General features: G+C 41.8%; 2 long non-coding RNA genes across 2 annotated transcripts; both read right to left on the bottom strand.

Moving 5' to 3' along the window:
• Positions 1–316: 316 nt before the first annotated feature.
• Positions 317–21,337, bottom strand: LOC115296682. The gene is made up of 3 exons (XR_003910998.1): positions 21,073–21,337; positions 3,383–3,762; positions 317–400 (listed from the first exon to the last, which is right to left on the bottom strand). It is a non-coding gene; the product is annotated as an uncharacterized LOC115296682 (long non-coding RNA).
• LOC115296683 lies at positions 12,554–14,178 on the bottom strand. Its single transcript, XR_003910999.1, has 2 exons — positions 14,130–14,178; positions 12,554–12,945 (listed from the first exon to the last, which is right to left on the bottom strand). It is a non-coding gene; the product is annotated as an uncharacterized LOC115296683 (long non-coding RNA).
• Positions 21,338–21,639: the final 302 nt, after the last annotated feature.

The raw sequence follows: 21,639 nt of genomic DNA, 5'->3' as shown, positions 1-21,639 counted from the left end.
TCTTTTCCTAGGGAGAGGGGGAGAGAAGAAGAAGAAGAAGAAGAAGAAGAAGAAGAAGAAGAAGAAGAAGAAGAAGAAGCAGCAATAGGAGGAGGAAGAGGAGGAGGAGGAGGAGGAGGAGGAGGAGGAGGAGGAGGAGAAGAAGAAGAAGAAGGAGAAGAAGAAGGAGAAGAAGAAAAAGAAGAAGAAGAAGAAGAAGAAGAAGAAGAAGAAGAAGAAGAAGAAGAAGAAGAAGAAGAAGAAGAACTGTGACTCAATTTAAGTAACAACAATGGGATTTTTCCAAGAAACTCCGAGACAGGTCAGATTGTAAAAATGTGGTGTAGATAAGACTTTTTCAGGAGCATTAAACCCAGTCTGTGCCCTCAGTGGCGGCTGGGCTGCTGGTTTTCAAGGATACCTGGAAAGACGGTAAAGAGAAGGATGAGAATAGAGTAAGATGAATTGCTACAGACTTATTTTCTTATAAACGTTCAGCACGTTTTCTTGAAAAACTTTCCTCATCTTGTTGCAAAGCTTTAACCAATTCCCAGAGTTCTAAAAATGTTAGCTTAGATTGTTGCCAGTGTTCTTATTTCTTTTATGGAGGAAAATATTTGTCAAGGTCCTCTAGCCACCATTCTGGAAGTTTTGGAAATGTTGGGGCTCAGAGCCGACAGCCTAGAAATAATTCTTGAGACATCTTCCCTGAAAAAAAAAGGTGGTTTTATTAAAGCACGGGAAAAGGATCCATGGGCAGAAAGAATGGACTGAGGTCCTGAGGGGTGGCTGATTATATACCTGGGAGTTGGAGGAGGGAAAGGCTAGGGGAAGTTTCCGAAAGGGCTTTCATCTGTTAAGGAAGTGTCACAGATTACTGGAGGCCGTGCTATTGTCCAGCCACGGTTGCTTCCCTCTAGCAACGTAGTCACATGAAGACAGTAGGGAGTTCTTAGAGACGTGTTATACATCCTCAGCCGTGAGTATTTGTTAGTGGGCTTCAGGTTATAAGGAAATTTAATTTTATCTACATTTCTTTCTGCCTTTGTTTCTCATAGTAGCTCTACTTTCCTTTCTATTTTTGAAGAACATGTATTTACTACTAACTGGAACATAGTATGCATGGTATATTAAAGTCTAGTTTTTACTTAACAGGACATCATAGTAAATTATTAAAACTGTTTCCCATGCTGTAAACATACATCCAGATAATATATTTACACATCTCTTCTTTTGAGTGGATGCTCTCCTCCACTCTACTCATGTTTCTGCCTGTTAAGAATCACAGATCTTGTTTCCTTTTGCAAGAGCTGATAGGCAATTATGAAAACATGTATGATAAAATATAGGATATAGTGAATCATAGCAGTATATATCAAGGACTCCTATAGTAGTTTGGGGTGGGGACTGAGTGATGTTAAGATTTTCTTAGGAAAAAATGGTATTGAAACAAAATTCTGAAGAATGAGCAATAATAAACTTGGCAATTTATGGGAAGACTATCCTTTAAGGCAGCATTCAAAGGCCTAAATGTGAAAGAATTCTTATTTATGGTTGGAAGGTAGAAATGAGCTAGAGATGAGACTGGAGGGTAGGATTCAAGAGGAAGCCTGAAGTGACAGACACACAAGAGCATTTAGAGGAGTAACTGATCAAAGAGAGTAAAAATTGGGCGGCACTGCACTCAGAAAAACATAAAAGGAGACATTTGCAATAATGGCAATGGAAAATAACATTGGTCTTAGGATATAGAGGAGCAGACAGATTCAGGGAGTACAATCCTAGAACTTGGTGATGAGTGGATAGACAGTTGAGAACCAAAGAGGTTAAAACTGAACAACTCAAGTTGTTTTCTTTCTCTGTTCCTCCTTTTCTTTTCCTTTTCAATACATATTGCTTTTGGTTGATATATATATTTTTTTGTTTTTTCAGGGAAGGATTATACATTAATTCTCTGACATGTGTATCTCTTGGTAGACTCTGACAAATGAGTTGGGATCTCAGGAAAGAGATCGGGGCTAGGTTCAGACGCCCACCCAGGGCAAGATGCCTGTAGGGAAAATGGAAGGCATGGCCTAAGACGAGTGACACCGACAAGGACAAGGAGGCATCATGGGAACTGAGGAGACTAGAGAGAAACTGGCAGTGCCAGAGGCTGCCAAGGACCAGTCAGACCAGGACAGAAGGCTGTCGTTTGTCACTGGTGATTTGGTAAGTACATTTTGGGTGGAATTGTGGGCACAGAGGAGAAATATCAGTGAGAGTGGGTTTGGAAAACATGGAGAGAACCACGGGAGACCAATCTCTGGAGAAGTTTGGCTGTAGAGAGAGGGCGACCAGCACCTGACCAACTCAAGTTGTTTTCTTTCTCTGTTCCTCCTTTTCTTTTCCTTTTCAATACATATTGCTTTTGGTTGATATTTTTTTTTGTTTGTTTGGAGGGACTTGAACACATTTAAAAGTCTACAGGTAGGAGCTATTAGTGTGGTAGAGCCCCTCCCTAAGGAATGTGATGAAAACCTCAAGACAAGGGAAGGCAAGCTGGCTGTGTGCCTGTGTGTGCGCAGGACATTCCTAACGGCTCTGTAACATAGACCGCCCGTTCAGATGGCAGGTTACCATATATGGGAGACACAGGGGCAAAAGCAAAAATTATACAAGAAGCAACCCGCTGTTGCACTTGGGGCTCAGTCCTGTGGGTCTTAGCCCGCTGAGCCCGTGCTGGCACTAATGAAGCTCCTTCCTGAAAAGGAACACCCTGGTGTCCCGCCACTATGAGTCACTCACCACACATCAGAGAGACAGAAAGAGAGAGAGAGAACTTGAACATTAGAAATACTGGAGAGAAATCAGATGATTCAAGGATGACAGAGACCATGGTAAGAGTCTGCATCCCCATGACCTTCACCCAAGCTGACATACTGTTGGATATCAGAAACAGAGAAAATAACGGGGTACAAACCATCCACCCCGCCCTCCACGACCAACTGAAACTAACCGATAGAAGTCAGTTGTTGCATTCACCAAAAATCTGGGTTTCCTGTCACTCAGTTTCCCCAAGGGAAAGGAAGTGCCCAGTTCTGGACTTTCTGGTAGCATGAAGCCTTTCTTCTTAAAAGATGCCTACTGTGAGTGACCTGGTGTTTTGCTGTCCTTCCCATGTATCTTTTTGGTCAGGACACATTCAGAACCAACCAAGGCCAGCAGATTCCTGATGTAAATTTAAAATTCCATTAAGATCTAATTCTCTACCTCAGGGCTTAACCCCCAGGGGTTAGGAGAAGCATGTGTCTGTCATTTCTCTCATATTCACAGATAGTCTGACTCGTTTTCCGGCGCCAGTGCTTTAACGTGTAATCAGTTCACACTTTCCCATGAGTCCCGCCTGCTCCTCAGCACTGACCTTGTTACACAGAGCAGATCTGTATTGCATACAGTTATCAAAGGCAACACAATCCACAGGCAGTCATATCCGTTGGTTCTGCAGTCGTATATTTTGTAAAACGACTGTAACCCAGCCCGGGAAGTTATATCCTGCTTGTCTCCTCCTACCTCCTTCTGAGTGGATCTGTGACTCTTCCTGTCAGATCTTGATCTAAGCTCCAAAGCAAAGGAAGGGAGATGCTACCCCTGATTAGCATCATTCCCAGCACGTCACAGGATGAAAGCAACCCTCAGAGTAGGGTCCCTGCTCCCAGGGGTCTGGAGAGGCAGAGCCACAGACCGCCTACAGACGACGGCCTCGCAGACTACGTGTCTTCGGTGGAGGACATTCGACTGGCCCTGCAGCGGACAGAGAAGACGGGAAAGAGGGAGTGTCATAGCAATTAGAGGAAGAATGCCCATTAAAACCCAGTGAGAGACTTTTTTTTTTTATGCTTTGGGAAGAAAGCTGACTCTCATAAAGTAACTTTCTTGTATTGCTTAAATGGGGTGTCAGGAAAGGTTTGAAAATGTTAGTAGCAGTGTCAGAATAATCAGTGACTGAATCGCGAACACACCAAAAACAGGACCACGTTTCTCAAAATGATGTAGTGGCTCTGCCTGTTCCTGTAATCTTTAGACCTTCCAGGGGATTGCTGAGGAAAACCAGGGGCGCTCTCCCCGTCTCCCTGTGAAGTCACTCGGCACAGGAAATAATTATGATAATGCACCCAGTGGCTTTTTCTCTGTCAACGTTCCTTTTCATCAATCTCTCTATTGTTTTCCCCAACTACATGATGGGTAGTAATATGAGGCCCCATTCTCTGTCTCTCTCTCTCTCTCTCTCTCTCTCTCTCTCTCTCTCTCTTTAATACCATTAATGCTCACTGAACCACATTTAATTAAGGAAATGTATATTGATACGCATAGCATAATCAGGTCAGGGACCGGAGCTGAAATTGATTGAGGACAGCTCTTTCACACTTATTTCAATTCATGAATGCTCAGACGCAGACAGATAGTGAAAAGGATTTAATTTCCGTTTGTGTTGTTTGCACATTCTTTATAATGTAAGCATTAATTGAACATGCTCAGTGTCAGTGTGGGGCAATCAAGCATATCCATTTTTCATAAATGAAGGTCACAAGTCAATCTTGAGCAAGTTCCAAGCAATCTAGTTATAGAAATGGATTTATATTTGATCAGTTATAATATGGAAGACTAGAGATCTGGAAAATTAACACCAGGAGAGCAACGCGGTTTCCGCTATAGAATGGTACCTTCTGGAAAGTGAATGCCAAAAGTTTGTACTCTTTGCCTTGGATGGTGTTCTTGCTCTCATCCTGCATTTCTGAGGCACCTTTGGTTTACTCGTTGGTGCCATTCATCACAAAGGATGGGGGGACGGAATTGTTAGGTGACGTTTGGTTTGATGGGGACTGGGTTGCAGACATAAACCCACCAAGCATTCTGTGCATTCCATCCACATGTATGTAGTACAGGCTTGCTCTTTGCTGAGCACTGTGTTAGGCCCACTTTATGTAACGTGGATCATGTATTTTCCAGATGAGTGTGTGGCTCTTTTTCAAATTATGAAGATGTCAGTTTTCTGTTTAAAATAATAGGTATATAATAGCTTACCTTCCTTATGTGTTTTCCTCATTTGAAGGTAATACCTGTATATTTTACAACATGAACTGTGGATTAGAACGTTCTGCTAATGTCTGAGATGTTTACCTTAAAATTTCAACTTAAAATTAATTCAGATATTTCCTAAAACACAGTGCAAGCTCTGACATCTGGGTCTAATAATTCTGTAATCAAAATGATTCAAGGGTGCCTGCATGGCTCAGTCTGTTGAGCGTCACACTTTGTCTCAGGTCATGATCTCACAGTTGATAGGTTCAAATCCCATGTCAGGCTCTATGCTGACAGTTCAGAGACTGGAGCTGCTTTGGATTCTGCGTGTCTCTCTCTCTCCCTGCCCCTCCCCTGCTCATGCTCTGTCTTTCTTTGTCTTAAAAATGAATAAACATTAAAATAAATTTTTTAATGAATCACAGTTGTTGCTGCTCTATAAAAATGTGCACAATTTTTCACATCTAGAGTAATATTCTCCATATATTAAGCTTAGAGTAGTATGACAAAGAAGTAGGGAAACTTTCTGAAATTCACCATTCCTCCTGAGAGTAAGCATTTTACCAATGTAAGCAAACTAACCTATTTGTATCTTCATCAGCAAATGTGCTTTTACTCATTGCCCCAGAGACATTTACTAATATTTACTCAGTCTTACATCTTCTTATTTTGTCCCTAGAATTTCCAAGAGTTTAATGTCCAAAGGTCTTGTAGTGTCATTTTATGGTTCATCCTGAAGTGGTGAGTGGCCACCTAACTAGGTAAAATAACACTGATATTTGCATGTGATTTCAATTCTTTTTTCTTCATAAAGACCTTGTTAAAAAGTTAAGTAGAATAATGATCATCAAGAGAGCTACTTGGTGTCACTTCCAGAATTTGTATCTTGCTTGAACCAGGGAAAACCAAAACAAAACAAAAATTCAGAAACATGGGGTCAAACAGATATGTAAAATGTTACTTGTTAGTTTGATTAGAGAAGTCAATGAAAGAAAAATCAAAGATGAGAATCACAAATGGCAGAAGAAATGTGGAAAAAAAAGCAAAAATGTAACATATGCTTGTAAAACTTATTCTAGGTTGATTTCCTACCTTACTTTGTGAGAATTCAATGAACAACTCTATGCTTTGAAAAACAATGACCCCTAAAAGGGACCCAAAACAAAAATATTAAGATCTATGGAAAATGTTCACCAAAGAGTGTTATTTATGGGAACAAGTCTTCTTTGCCCCATTCCTCAGGAGAAGATGTACGTGTAAAGAGAACAAGCACCTTCAACTTCTTTAAAAGCAAGAACTATGAGAAGGAGGAGTTTGGTGTCTTCATCAGAGAAAGACCCTGAGGATTGTCCAGTCTTTCCCTGTGTCCCGTCCCCTCAGACAGAACATCGACTCTTTTTATATTTTGTGATAGGAGTGATGTGGTATTTCCTGGCCTCCTTTTCTCATGTGCATTTCTTTAATCCATGCATCTTTGCTCAAGGTCTTGAAATTTCAAGGAAGAAACCGCAACAGCACATCCTGGAGGAAGGATGAATACAGTTATTATTAGGCGGTCAGTCCAGACATCAGAAAAAAGAGCTGACCTAAATGTCCAGGCTCGATGAGGAACCAAATGTGTGTTGGATGTGCTCTGTCAACCTGGGACTCTCACTCTGAGAAAGAAGAAAATTTTAATAGGATAGATTTCAGGGAAACCATAGGGACAAATTCTAGCTGAAAGGTCCTTCATAAAGTACAAAATGCCTAGTGCCTCCAGACATTTAGATGAAAAAAGAATGTAGATAATGTTTTCTTGGGAAAGCAGAGTTAGGAAAAGGAAACTGTATGAGGGAAATGCATGAGAATTGTTCTAACAGGCGTTAGGAAAAGACTTCTTCTACAGAAGAGCCCTTTCTGGCTGCTATCAGTCTGGAAAAATGATGTGTCTTCTCACGCAGTGATGGGTAAAATAGTTTTGGAGGCATGGGACTCCAGTTCCAGAGTTTGGCGGATAAGCAATGTTTTCTCAGAATAAAAGGAAACAAAAGATATGTTAAATAAAAAGTGGTACATACAAGTGAAAGGTAGTACATTTAAAAATTAAATTTCTTAGGAGCACCTGGGTGGCTCAGTCAGTTGAGCCTCTGACTCTTGATTTCAGCTCAGGGTATGATCCCAGGGTCTTGGGATCGAGCCCCACATTGATTCTCTCTCTCCCTCTGCCTTGCCTTGCTCATTCTCTCTCTCAAAAAAAGAGGGGGAATTAAGTTTTTTAACTATTATTGTTTCTTTTTTCTCCTGATGGTAGCAAAACAAGCAGGAAAAAAACACAGATCAGTCTTAGAACTTTTGGTGATGTAGAATTAAGTTGATAGTTGGGAGGCAAACTAGATGTTTCTTATTAAGTGTTGAAACAATTGATCACTATGAAGTATTTACCTTTCTAAGCCATGAAATTACTGAAAATTTGCTTATCTTTCTTTTACCTTTCTAGCCATTAGTTTCCTAGAGAATAAAAAGAAAGGGTTATCAGTCAGCAACAGAACTCTATTTTTCTAACACATATGACCTGTATTTTCATTCATTTTGAATGAACTGATGTAGCTTCTTTCTTTGGTGCAAAAGACAACCGATCTTTATAGGTGTATCTTAAATTCATAAGTCTCTCTAGAAATATAGTAACAAAGCATGTAACTTTATTTTCAAAATACACGAGGTAACCAATTTGAACAAAATTGCAAACAGGATGCTAGGTTTTATTAAACTCAAAAAAAAGGAATGTAAAAATGTATCATTCAAAAGGTCTAACTCATATTTAAACCTTCTAATCTATGAAATTGGGGGTTTGCAAAATCTGTGGCCTGTGGTCCAGAGCTGGCCCCTGGCCTGCATTTGTGAATAAAGTTTTATTGCAATGCAGCTGTGCCCATCTGTATACACATTGGCTGCTCCTGCCCTATGGTGGCGGAATTGAATAGTTATGACAGTGGACATGGGCTTTCAAAACCAAAACTGGGAATACCTGGCTCATTAGAGAAAATGCTTGCTGCCCTCTGTACTGAATGCAAAGATTTTATGCAGATTGATTTAAAAGGGATGGAATTTCTGATTTGTCTTTTCACTCCGTAATTCCATCATGAAACTGCAGTGGGAACTAATTTTAGGTGAAGTTCTCTGCCAGGACATGATACATAGATTCCTATGTACGTCTCGACACTTTTCTGTGAGGGAGATATTTTTAATCCTCACTTTATTTAAGATAAAACAGACTCAGATAATTTAGGAAGATTTTCCTGTCACACAGCTAATAGCAGAGAAGGAACATTTTCCAAATATATTCTGTTATTTTCAGCAAATCAATCTTCAGCTCATAGGAGAATTGCCTATCAAAAGTCAAGTTCTTTACATACAGGTTTGTCTCTCATTTTTTCTTTGTTTTGCTTAGTTGTCTTCTTCAGAGCTTTACTGTGAATACTATTCATTTTGAATATTGCATCTATTTTTAGATGGACAGTAGCCTCCTATTTTAAAGGTTGTTTTAAAATTTTTTAATGTTTATTTTTTAGAGAGATGCAGGATGCAAATGGGGGAGGGACAGAGAGAGAGGGAGACACAGAATCGGAAGCAGGTTCTAGGCTCCAAGCTGTCAACACAGAGCCTGACGTGGGGCCCAAACTCATGTATGGTGAGATCGTGACCTGAGCCAAAGTCAAACCCTTAACCAACTGAGCCAGCCAGGCACTCCAGTGGCCTCCTATTTTAACCTCTATTCTGCCTACAGAAGCTATTAGTGTACAATTTAAAATAAATTGTACATGTTTTCTTGTTTCCAGTGTGGGTATAAATAAAATTTATGTAGTTATCTTTCTAATGATTTAGCCATCGATTCCTCCTTCTGCATGTGTATCTTCGGGTAGATTAGAATTAATCATTCTTACCATGGCTAATTTTGTAAAAATGTCTCATTGTTTTCAAATGATATGATTGTAGGAGAGAATAGCTATAAAGAAGAAACTGTTTTTGAGGGTCTACTATACATGAAGCTCTTTGCTGAGAACTCAGGATGCATGGGCACCTTCCCTAGGGAGTGCCCAGCCTAAAGAGGAAAGAGGAAAATAAACGGATCATTTCAGCACCATGTGGGAATATGCTCTGATTAAACTAAACTGGATACAAGGTCAAGTGGGATCACAAAGATTAGGACTCTCACTGGCTGGGGGTATGGTGGTGGCATCAGGGAAGACTTCTCGGATGAGGTGATAGCCAAGTGCATTCTTTAAGAATAAGAAAGAGTTACCAAGGCAGACAAAGGAAATGGTGATGGGACAGGGGCTCAGGTCAGGGTAGCATGATGGATGTAGGATCCTCACCAGTTTGGTATTGGTGGGGCATAAAGGAGACCAAGGGAGTCTCAAATGGTGAGGTTGCGACTGAAGGCCGAGGTACATCATGGCGTCTTCTATGACCTATGTGGGGCTTAGAGTTTACCATGTTGTCATTCCTTCTCCTAGAAAATCAAAAGCTGAAGGATGCACAATCGTGTTTTCATTTGGTTGTACACGAAAGGTATATATGAAGAAGGAAAGAAGAGAAGAACACTGATTAGGACGTTATGCACATAGTTACGAGAATGATAATTTGAGACTGAACTGGGGAGGATGACAGTCACCAGGAAAGGGGAATGAATTGGAGAAATAATCACAGAATATTATGTCTGACTGAATATAAACGGTACAGAGTAACTGTGAAGGAAAATGATCATCTTCATGTTTTTTGATGTCGAGGATATTGATGCTATCAAATCAATCAGGAAGAGGTTAGAGGAATCCGGTTAAAAGGTAGACTTACCCGTTTTAAATATGCAGAATCTGACATGCTTACAAGTATATTTCAGTGAGTGAGCTCAGCAGGCATTTGGATGTGTGGTCTGAAACTCAGAGATGTGGCACAGATACTGATTTAAAATTAATTACCTAAGAGGCAATAACCATCTCAACCATGGAGGGGCTGGTGAAGGGCAACACAGAGGGGAAGACAATAAACACTCTAATGAGAAAGATGTTTCCAGACAGCTGAAGGAATCCATGAGCACCATGGGGAAGAGAATGCTAGACAGCAAGAAACTGCAGAGCCTTGCAGTCACCCAGGCCAGAGAGGAAGAGGAAACAAGTCTCAGGAGGAGGAAGTCAGTGGATCAGGAAGGGAAACATGAACCCGTCCGTTCAATGGCAGTCAGGGGATGGGAGGCAGCCTCAGCACAAGCAGTTTCATGGAAGGGAGGCTAGGATTTGGGAAGGGGAGGCAGAGGCTCCAGACCAATCTTCAAGAAGTTAGACTGAGGTAAAATGGAGGGAAGCAGGTTGTTATCCTGAGGGCATGTGCAGATGAGAAGAGCCCAGTAAGAGAGTCATTTGGGGTGAAGCATGGCTGGAAAAGAGCCACAAGAAAGGATGGAGATGTAAAGAAGAGAACAAGTAATGAGCCACTGTCCCAGCAAGAGTAGAGCTGGACAAAAATTAGCTAAAAGTGTTCTTTTCTAATTTTTTTTAATTTGTATTTATTTTTGAAAGAGAGAGAGAGAGAGAGACAGAGTGTGAGTAGGGGAAGGGGCAGAGAGAGAGGGAGACACAGAATCTGAAGCAGGCTCCAGGCTCTGAGCTGTCAGCACAGAGCCCGACTCAGGGCTCAAACTCATGAACTGTGAGATCATGACCTGAGCCAAAGTCGAATGCCGACTGAGCCCCCAGGTGCCCCAGCTAAAAGGGTTTTCAAAAGGTAAGAAGAGATGTCTTGAAAGTCTTAACAAACAGTTTTAAACATCTTCTTCTCCGAAGACAAAAAATTTACTTTCATGCCTGTGGACAGGTGGCATTTGGAAGGATTCATCAAGGTGGTCTTCCGAATTTGCCTGGGTCATGTGCCCTTTCCCAGACAGATGGTTAGGACAGAACTTCCCAAAACTGTAGTCACTGCCCCCACCACATGCACGATTTTTTACCATTGCAGTGAACAAAATGGACTCTTATAGATGAATATCTTTTTTCCCCCTAAGTGTATTCATTCATTTAATGGAAAATTATTTGAAAAGGAAATTTTACGTGACAAACTGACATGGAAAGCACAGCCCATGTTGCCATAATCACAAGTTAGGCATACAGTACACCAAATAAAATGGAAACTGTTAAATTCTTTCTAATTTCTACTCCCAGTGAACGCTGAAATCGGTGCCACTATATTAGGCTTGAAAGAGTGATCGTGTGTGTTCTCCGGGTGATTCTGTGAATTATGAGCACCAGCAGGAGTGTTTTCTCTTTCATAGAATCAGGATCCTAGAGAATGATGTTTTCTATGTGATTGGATGCCATTTAACGCATTGAGTCTGAACCCCACTAAAGCTGGTGAGCTGCACACGTGACACTTGTCCCACAATTTGTAAATCAGAGCTGGGGAGTGCTGGGATATTTCTTCTGAAAAGAGGAGACTCATAGGAAGGGCAGAGAAAAACACGGTGACATGTGACACCAGTTCCCACATCAGGTGTCGGGCCACAGGCATGAGTTCTAGGAGTTGGGAGGCACAGATCAGAGCAAAGCTGCCCATGGTGTGCACCCCTTCCCCTCACTAGACACACACACAAGAAAAGGGCACAGCATCCCAGGGGTGAGAAAAAGAAATCTCAAAGGGGATGGAAAGCCATAGATGCCCAGACCCCCTGAGAAATGGGCCAGAATCCTGGGGGCCCTACCCAAACTGAACCTGAGGGAAGGGAGGGTGGCAAGGAAGTACCAGACCAGCTCATGAATTCAGGGCCCCTTCATAGGAGATCTGAGCACATGGCAAGACACCTAAGTGTGAATGGCTTTGCTGTCGGGGTGGGGGTGGGGGGCATTCCCGGATTCAGACCCTGGTCTGAAGGTGTATTTTTTTGCTTTAGCAGCAGAATTTTGACTTTGGAGGCATCTGGGTGGCTCAGTTAAGCATCCGACTTCAGCTCACGTTATGATCTTCTGGTTCGTGAGTTCAAGCCCCACATTGGGCTCTGCACTGACAGTGTGGAGCCTGCTTGGGATTCTCTGTTTCCCTCTTTCTACCCCTTCCAAACTCTCAGTCAAAATAAATAAACTTAAAAAAAGAAATTTTGACTTTGGACTCTTCAGATTCTTAGTGTCAGTTCCCTCTGCCCCCTGCCCTCCCATCACCACCATGCACCCCTCCTTTCTCACACACTTGCTGGGCCTGTCTTGCTCCTGAAGATTGCATGGACTTGTGACTCATGGCTGAGCTGACAGACCTGAAGAAGCCACAAAGTGTGCCCAAGGGCCCAGCCTGCCTGGGGGACATGAAAATGATTCCCCTGGTCTCTGGAACTTACGTGAAACCCCACAGAAGGGACTGAACCACCAAGCAGAATGCACATTGGAAGTGAACTTTTTTCTGGAACAACACAACCCCTTACCACACCTCTACCGTGTAGGCTGGGTAGGCCAGGTGGGCTGGGAGTAAAAAACAAACAAACAAACAATCTAGTAACTAGTTGCAGATTGGACCTCAAAGGCCCATTTTTAATGATTTGGCTCATTGACGTGGGGCTGAAAGATGGGGCTGGTCCCGGACCCTGACTCACTATGGTGAGGCCAGGGCAGATGCTGTCTTGTCACCCTGGGATTGTTTTATTCAATTAAACATTAATTCTTGAGCACCAGATGCTGAAGAGGACACAGACTGCTAGCAGCCGCCAAGGTTCCCAAGTCAACAGAGGTAGGGAACATGGCCCAACTGGCCCATGAGAGGAAGTCCACGTGAGGACAGCTGTGCCAGCTTCGGCTGCTGAGCTGGGACTACAGGACGTTTGACTGTCTTGTCCACCATCCCCGGTGCCTAATGCATGCAGGACACTTGGTGGATGTCCAGTATATATTCAATCTAGACAGAAAGAATGGCAAAATACAAGGAAAGAAATAGACCATTTGTTATATTAAATGTGATGCTATTAATCAAAAATTGGGGATGGGAATGGAGGAAACAAAAATTCTATTTAGGGCCGCCTGCGTGGCTCAGTTGGTTAAGCATCTGACTCTTGATCTTGGTCAGGTGACAATCTCACCAATGGTGAGCCCCGTGTTGAGCTCTGTGCTGACAGCAAGAAGCCTGCTTGGGATTCTCTTTCCCTCTCTCTCTCTCTGCCCCTCCTCCTCCACTCTCTCTTTCTCAAAAATAAATACACATAAAACAACAGTTCTTTAAACCCTAGAAGATACAGTTTCGCTTAAAATGATCCTCTCACGAGACCCACCCTGACCACCCCCGTATTTGAAATCACAATCTCCCTCCTTCCTCGTGCGTTGTTCCCAACTCCCACCACCCCCAACCACCAACTTGCCATTTCCCTATGGTCCTATTTCCGACATAATGCTGCCCCCACTTTGAGAGCATTTTCAGCTAGCGGGGGGCTTGGAAACAAGTCCTTCAAACACTCCAGCAGCTTTCAACTCACGTCCCTATTCTTGCAGGACCAAACGGTGAGGTCTGGCTCACTCAAGTCACTCAGAGATCTCATCTCGGGTCATGGAGACTCAACCATGACCCACACCACCATGATTCTGGATCACGATGAAACACTCACCCAGGACAGTGGGGTGAGAAGCGTGGTACATCCAGAGGGGCAGGTATGACTATTCCCGCAGTCTCCCCCCGACCCCAGCGGGGTTGCTGTCTCTCCTGCACTCATTCATGTATCCCGAGGACATGTAACTAACATGAGATGGGGGCTCAGAAACCATTTGTTTCCAATCTGTTTCCAAACGCTAATTTCTCCAGCCACCTGTGCCCAAGCAAAGATCTTTCCTGCACTCTGGGGGCAGCGTGTTTGAAGGGCTCTCATTTGTCTGTGGCAAAGATGCCACAGGAAAGGTTATCTGGTGGGAAGTTTCACTGTGGTGGGTAACACACCACCCCAGGCTTCAACCGCCAGGGGTGAAAAGATAATAAAGCAACCTTCCTGTTAAGATCTAAACTCTCATGACCATAGTGCCAACCTCATAAATAGCCTGGAAGTCCATTTGTTTCCCCAGACTCCTCCTCCCCTAAATCCCAGGGATGACTTAGACCTGTTCACGAAACCATTTTTGAGTACCACGGACATCGGTGAGGGAAACCGGAAGTTCGGTGGGCTCCCAGGACGGCTGACTCTGCAGACCCCACGGCCAGCCCCCGCCATGCTCGGCGTGGCCTCCTCCTCACACCGGGTCTGGCCAGCCATCGGCTCTTGCCGACCGTACATCCCTCTCTTTAGCTGCCACCTCGGCAGTGCTGCGGGCTCACTTAGCTCAGGGGAAGAGCATTTTCCTTTCAAGTTCACGTTCAGTGGGAATTACATTCATGTGCGGGGTCCAGCTCCACAGCTGCAGTGCCAACGGGCACTTGCAGCAGACTTGCATGCCGGACAGGTCACATTCGCTTACAGATCGTGGCTCGGGTCCGCAGGGCACCAAGTGTGAAGAGCCAGCGGTCTCTCTCCTAGACCTCCTCCCGGAGTTAAGGAGACACCATAGATCCGGTGTTCTCTTCCCCTTCTGCTGTCTTTTCTCTAGGCTCTCCAGGACTCCTTTCCTGTCACATGGCCATGATTGCTGCCCCCTGCCCTTAGACAAGTCCCAGGACATTTTAATCACCAGGGCAAGAAGAGTGTCACATTTACTCTGCTCCCACTGAGTCCAGTGTTCTCATGAATATATGAAAGGACATGGAAACAGGGTGCTGGAGGTCTCTTTATGCGCTGACAGTTCAGAAGCCCCAGGCCCCTGACAAGTTTAAAATACCCTCAAATGTTCACAGCAAAAAGGACCATCTTCCCAGAACAAGGAGGCACCTTCTTCAAAGTGAAATGCCAATCCACAGCCAAGAAGCAGAAACTTCTGGAAAGTTTCCAACTGGCAATTTTCAAGCTTCCAAAATCTGAAGATCTAGTCTCTATTGACACTGTTACATTTTTAGCATATTTATATCTCCTGGATCCACTGATGGCGAGTCATGCCAACAGTGTGTGATCTGTCGGGGATCATGGAAGATTTCAGAAGATCTGTATTTTGGGATGAAACGAAACCAGATAGTGATTTGAGACGTGTGTGTACAGACATAGCTGATCGACTTCAAAAAACGTAGGTCACTCATGGGGCCTGCACTCGCTCCTTCATAAACGGAGAAAAAGTAGATCTGAATATCTCTTGGGTCCCATCTCCCGCGATCCATCCCTCCAGCATCCACGGAGGCAAGCAGAGGGAGACCTTAAAAAGCATCGTGCAAGCACCGGTGTTCTCTTCCAGCTGTTTGTTCATGATCTTATGAAAAGTCTCCTCTGGATGTGGCATTTCTGTTCAAGAAGATGACTTCTCTCCTGCATAACCATGTGACAGCCAAGAGGAAAATGGAGACGCCCAGGATGATATTAGAAGGGTCCTCAATGAAGATGTTGCAGCGACGTCCGTAGTTCAAAGAATGATTAGATCTCATACGACAGCAGGGAGTGCATCTTCCAATCCACCTGTTTTCCAATGACATGTGGGCACTAGTTGCAGGGACATCAACTGAATTCTAAATGAGGAAGACCACGTTAATTAACGAATGTCTTCTGAACTGTCTGAACACTGTTATTTTCTTACAATTGTTCCTTGCCCGAAACATACAGGATAGTGAAGCCATGATAAAGAGTGATCCATCCAAATTTTCTAATTGGAGCCTGGATTCCTTCTGAGGAGATGGGAGGGTGACCCATCGTTTCTTAGACTTTTTGCCGTCGGCAGGTGGCATCTTTCCTTCTACAGACTGGACTTGAGGCCTGGGTCTCCGTGCCTTTGAATGGACCAATGTCAGACAGCTTGGAAATACGTCCTCATTTCATTTGCCAAGGAAGAATCATTTACATACAGTTGTAGAAACCTGGATTTTGATCTGTTTCTCATACGTATTTCAAGCTGCACGGTGAACAGAGTGACTGCCAAAGTCTACACAGCAAAACTGGTTTATTTAGGTGAGACAATGATTAGCACCATAGGACCCACAGCATGGTTTAACACCACTGTAGTTTCTTTTAATAATAAAAAAGGATAATAATAAGATAATCCTTTTTTATTAAACTAAAATCATTTTTAAGTGTTTTTCAACTTTAGATTGTTCTCCACATTTGAGAAAATCTGCCCTTTCATTTGTTTCCTATGCTTTAAAAATGTTTAATTTACATAAGCAAAGTTCACATGGTCAGTTAAAGGATAATACAGTTTAAAGGGAAAATTAATTCAAACCTGAAACTACAAAACTTCCAGAAGAACCACAGGAAAATACTTTGTGACCTTATGTAACAGAAAGAACCTCTAAACATGACTCCATAAGCACAAACCATATTAAAAAATATTAATTGTTCTTTATCAAAATAAAAAATGTTGTCTTATAATAGGGACCATTAAGAGAATGAACAGACAAGCCTCTGAGAAAATGTATTTGCAAATCGCATTTCTGACAGAACTCTCACAAAACTCAACACTAGAGGAAAAAAAAGAGCTCAACTGAAACACTAAGTAGATAATTCACCACAAAAGGTATATCGATGAAATTCATATAAAAGCGTAATGTACATCATTAACACTAAAGGAATATAAATTAAAATTAAAATAAGATACCACTAAACATCTATTAGAAATATATGTAATTATAATAGGATTACATACAATAATATATAATTACATTTATATATAATTTCTTTACATATGGAAATTATAGATTTAAATATATATTTGTATATTAATATAAATATATGCATGTTTATATTATATAAATCTAATATAAAATTATATTACATATATTTATATATAATATAAATATATGTAATAGTATGCTTATATATAATAACACATATAATTATAATATATTTCTATATGAAATAGATTTAAATCTATAATTTATATAAGTAAAAATTATATATAAATATATGTAATTATTTAAATATATAACCTAATCTATAATATAAATATAATATATTTAAATCTATAATTTAAATATAATATATTTTCAATATGTAACTATGTTTATACATAATAATATATCTATTATATTTACATGGTTAATTATAATTCTAATAGATGTTTAGTTGTATCTTATTTTAATTTTATACATACATACACACACACAAACACACACACACACACACACACACACACACACACACAAAGTCCCTCCCAAAACAAAATACTGAATGGTGCAGAGTGAAACATGACTGGCCCACAGCATATGAAAAATCAGTGTATGATTTTTTTGTAAATGCATATAAACTTAAATGCAACTTAATATAAACTTTATTTTAAGGGAGGAAATTTTGCTTTGCTAATAGCTGATATGCAAAGGGTTGTCTTATATAAGATTGAAGGGGTAGGGTCAAAGCTAATGATTTTAAAAAGCAAAAAAATCAGATCAAGGGCTTCCCTCTAATGTACGAAGAGAGGTCAGGAAAATATCTTCTGATGCTCAAGGGTAGGACATTTCTCCTATTCTAGATCTCTCATATATGCAAACGCTCGCTGAGGTTAAGGGCATACATCAGATTGCAGCCCAAGGACGGATAAGTATTCATGTTTTTATATACATGCAATTAAAATAAAGTATGTGTTTTGAAAACCAAATAAAAATGTACATCTCTTTCAGTAACATCAGTTTACATGCTTTCCTTAACTCTTTTTATAAGAGACCTGCATCACTAAAATAATACAAGGTCATATGATTTGCCAATCATTATGTAAGTAGTTGTTAGAAGTCATCTTGACCCAATGAGAAATTATTGTAAGAACTTTATGCTTACTTTTTAAATTTTTTAACGTTTTTATTCATTTTTTGAGAGACAGAGACATTTTGAGCAGGGGAGGAGCAGAGAGAGAGGAAGACACAGAATTTGAAGCAGGTTAACAGGCTCTGAGCTGTCAGCACAGAGCCCAATGTGGGGCTGGAATCCATGAACCATGAGATCATGACCTGAGCCAAAGTTGGCCACTTAACCAACTGAGCCACCCATGCGCCCCAAGACCTTTATGTTTAATTAAATGTCATAAAATGTTGAATTCATGAACCTATTTTAATGCACCTATTTCACAAACATTTACTTTACCATCTAAAAGAGTGAAGACTATTTTCAGAAATGAAATGTTTCCATGTAGATATACAAAGGAAATTAAATTCCAATTATTTTGCTTTAAATGTGCAGTGTTTACAGATAGTTTTAACTAACCCATCCTCATTGCTTCTCACATCCACATACCCCTAAAAGTAAAAGTAAATCACAATTTTAGAAAGCTGGAACATTAAATCATTGGTTTCACAAACATGAACTCTTCAAAGTTAAGTCCCAAAATCCAAGGTTATCTTTCCTTTTACATAAGTTTGTAAACACACGGGGAAGGTCAAGGAAAGCACTGTAACGGAAGTTAAACTAAAAAGCTGAAAAAATTAGCTTAACTCCTGAAAACTCAAGTAACACTATTGAATCTTCATGCATCATCTTAAAGTATTAGAGAATGCTGTTACAAATTACGTTCCTAATAGCATGCTAAAGGAACAAAACGAGAAAGACCATACATAATTAAGGAAGTGTGTGTGCACAAATCACCGTTAGCTGACATTAAGTATGAATGCGTTCAAAGTCCTCATGACAGGATGCCATTTTTTGAAGATCATCACCTCCTGTTTCAAAATCAGGACGAAATGCGAGCTGGCCTAGCAAGTTCCGGATCCCAGTGTTTCTTATTGTTAAGCAAAGGCAAACCTGGGGTGTCGGCTGCAGGAGACTGGCTGGTCCCCCTCAGGTGCCCGGGCTCTGAGTCTTGCCACCTGGGCTCGGCCTCCTGAACCCTGCAGAGTTGAGCCAGCTCAGAGCCACAGAGGCCCGGACGCTGCACCGGCAAGGCCACCTGAGAGCCAGCCTGCATCTCCAGGGCTTTCCAGCACCTTCTCCAATGATGAGGACGGCTTTCACCCAATGGAAACATGAATCTTCAGGATAGAATGAAGAGCAACGGAAAGGCAGAGGACTGAGAGCGGTGGCCTCCTGAACCAGGGAGCCCACCTCGTGCCCAGATCTTAGATTCCGAGTCCTAGAAAACCTGGCAGAGGCCATCTGAAGTAGACCACATCATCGAAATGAACACCACAAGTAAGGCACCAAATTCAATGGCGCACTGCTTGGCAGGATGCAACGGGAGGAACACAGAATCACTTCTGCGACTTCCTGCCAAGATGCTTGCCTTGAAGACGTGTCAGACAAACCCAGATGAGGGGCATCCTACAGAAGAACTGTGCTGTCACCATCAGAAGCAGTCATGCGGATCCGGAAAAGACTGAGGAGATGTTCCTGATCAGGGAAGGATGACCACCCAACGCAAGGTGTGACCCGGGTCATTGCTGGGACAACTGGTTGAAACCTGAACTGGGGCTGCGGGTTCGCAGGCGGGGAAGCATCATCGCCAATGTCTTCGTTCCGTGCTTGCGTGTACTCACGTAGGAGTATGTTGTTGTTTGAGAGAAACACACACGGAAGCATTTGCATGTTTGGGGGGCATACTGCTGGCAACATACTCTCACAGGGCTCAAGACAAAACACTTCTTTGGCATTAGTCTTGCAATTTTTGTGTAAGGTAAAATTATTTCAAAATAGAGAGAGAAAAAAAATAAATGGAAAATCTAATGGTAAGTGAGTTTTGATAATTTGTTCTTACATTAGTTGTTACATATAAAACCATCATAAAACCCCACATATCTTGCACATGTCATTCAAGAAAATGTCTACACTTCCTTTGAACCTAAAGTCTGTTTCACTTCATTTCCTCCTTTTATATTTTTATTTTTTGTAATGACTTTTAAAAATTTTTTAATGTTTATTTTTGAGAGAGAGAGAGCGAGAGCATGAGTAGGGGCAGGGCAGAGAGAGAGGAAGACACAAAATCCAAAGAAGGCTCCAGGCTCTGGACGCGGGGCTCGAACTTACAGACTGTGATATCATGACCTGAGCTGAAGTCAGATGCTTAATCGACTAAGCCATCCAGGACTCCCTATATTTTTTATTTTGTTTAAGTTTGCTTGTTGTTTAGAGAGCAGCATGAGTGAAGAAGGGGCAGAGAGATAGGGAGAAGGAGAATCCCAAGCAGTCTCTATGAGGTCAGCACACCAAGCTCGACCCAGATCTTGATCTCACAATCCATGAGATCATGACCTGAGCTGAAGTCAAGAGTCGAACGCTTAATCAACTGAGTCACCCAGATGCCCCCATTTACCCTTTTAAAATACGCAGAAATGTTGTTGTGTATGTGTTTTTAATTTTAGTTTCCAAAGAAATATTTCCATTATAGAAATGCCATGGGTGTTTGTAGAATCTTTCAGAAATAAGCAGTTTTATTTTTATTTCTTTTTTTTTTACATATGGCACTACCAATAAAAATTGTCATTGGATCTCATGCCCATGGCTTTTCAGAATCAATGAGGAGGCTTAGCGGGAACATAATGTTTCATGTCTCTATATTTACTCTGAGCTTTGTTTTCATGAGAAGTTGTAGCACTAATACAGGATACACATCCTATAGAGCACCAGGGTTTAATTCAATATAACTGAAGGATATCATGGTAATACACTGATGTGAGTGAATAGTTAATATTTAAACAAACAAACAAGTAAGCAAGAACAGGAGAAAGGTCAAGAGAACAGAAAACAAAATTAGCATAATGGCATAATCCTATTCCTGAGATTTTGGTGCTGTACTAATAAGCTTTATCAGAGGAGAAAGTATTGTTCTGGTATGTACATTGCAAATATTAATAGGAAATAGTATCTGGGCACAACATGAAAGACTTGGTGGGTGGGGGGGAGGGATAAGCAACCTTTATATGTAACACAAATTCAGGAATAATTAAGAATAAATGTTTCAAACAAACAAACAAAAAAGGCTTATAGACCCAAGTCTGAAATAACAAAATCTAAAGAAGTACAAAAAAAGGATAGTATCCAGCTGAGAAGGAATTTACCTTGAGGCGTGTCTGGCAGTACAAGTCTTATGCCCGATTTACTTGGAAGAGACTAAAAGGGGGAAGTGTGTCAAAGCCATCACTGTTGATAGGAGACGATTTCCATAGAACGGTTGCCATTTGGGGGTTCTTGTACTTCCCTCTGTGACGTCAGGTGGCTCGTTTCAGCTTTGCCATGCTAGCAATGGGTAGCAACCAGACTAGTCAGAGATGGATGACTTTGTGTAGCCCGTCAGAGAGCTCAAGTCCCAGAGCCACCAGGTCCTCAGAGTGCAGAGGGACATGTCAATTGCTTTGTCTCTGGTGGAGCATGGGAGGAAAGGGTGACAAACATAATGCCAGGCGAGAAAGCACTCTTCCACCTGCCCAAGTTTTAAAAGCAGGGCGTGTGCCTGCGTGCAGTGTGGAACCTGTGCGGATCCCTGACGCTACTTGCCAGCTGTTTTCCACAGCCACCGCTGGCTCCCTGAAGACCAGCAGTCTCAAGTGTGTGCACACAGGGATGGTGACCAGCCCCCGCGGAGGACTGGCACGAAATGGCGCACAGGTGACCCTTTCTCTCCTAGG

Source organism: Suricata suricatta, chromosome 7 (assembly GCF_006229205.1).
Source record: "Suricata suricatta isolate VVHF042 chromosome 7, meerkat_22Aug2017_6uvM2_HiC, whole genome shotgun sequence".
In the NCBI taxonomy this organism is placed as follows: Eukaryota; Metazoa; Chordata; class Mammalia; order Carnivora; family Herpestidae; genus Suricata; species Suricata suricatta.
This window is presented reverse-complemented; position numbering and strand designations above follow the sequence as displayed.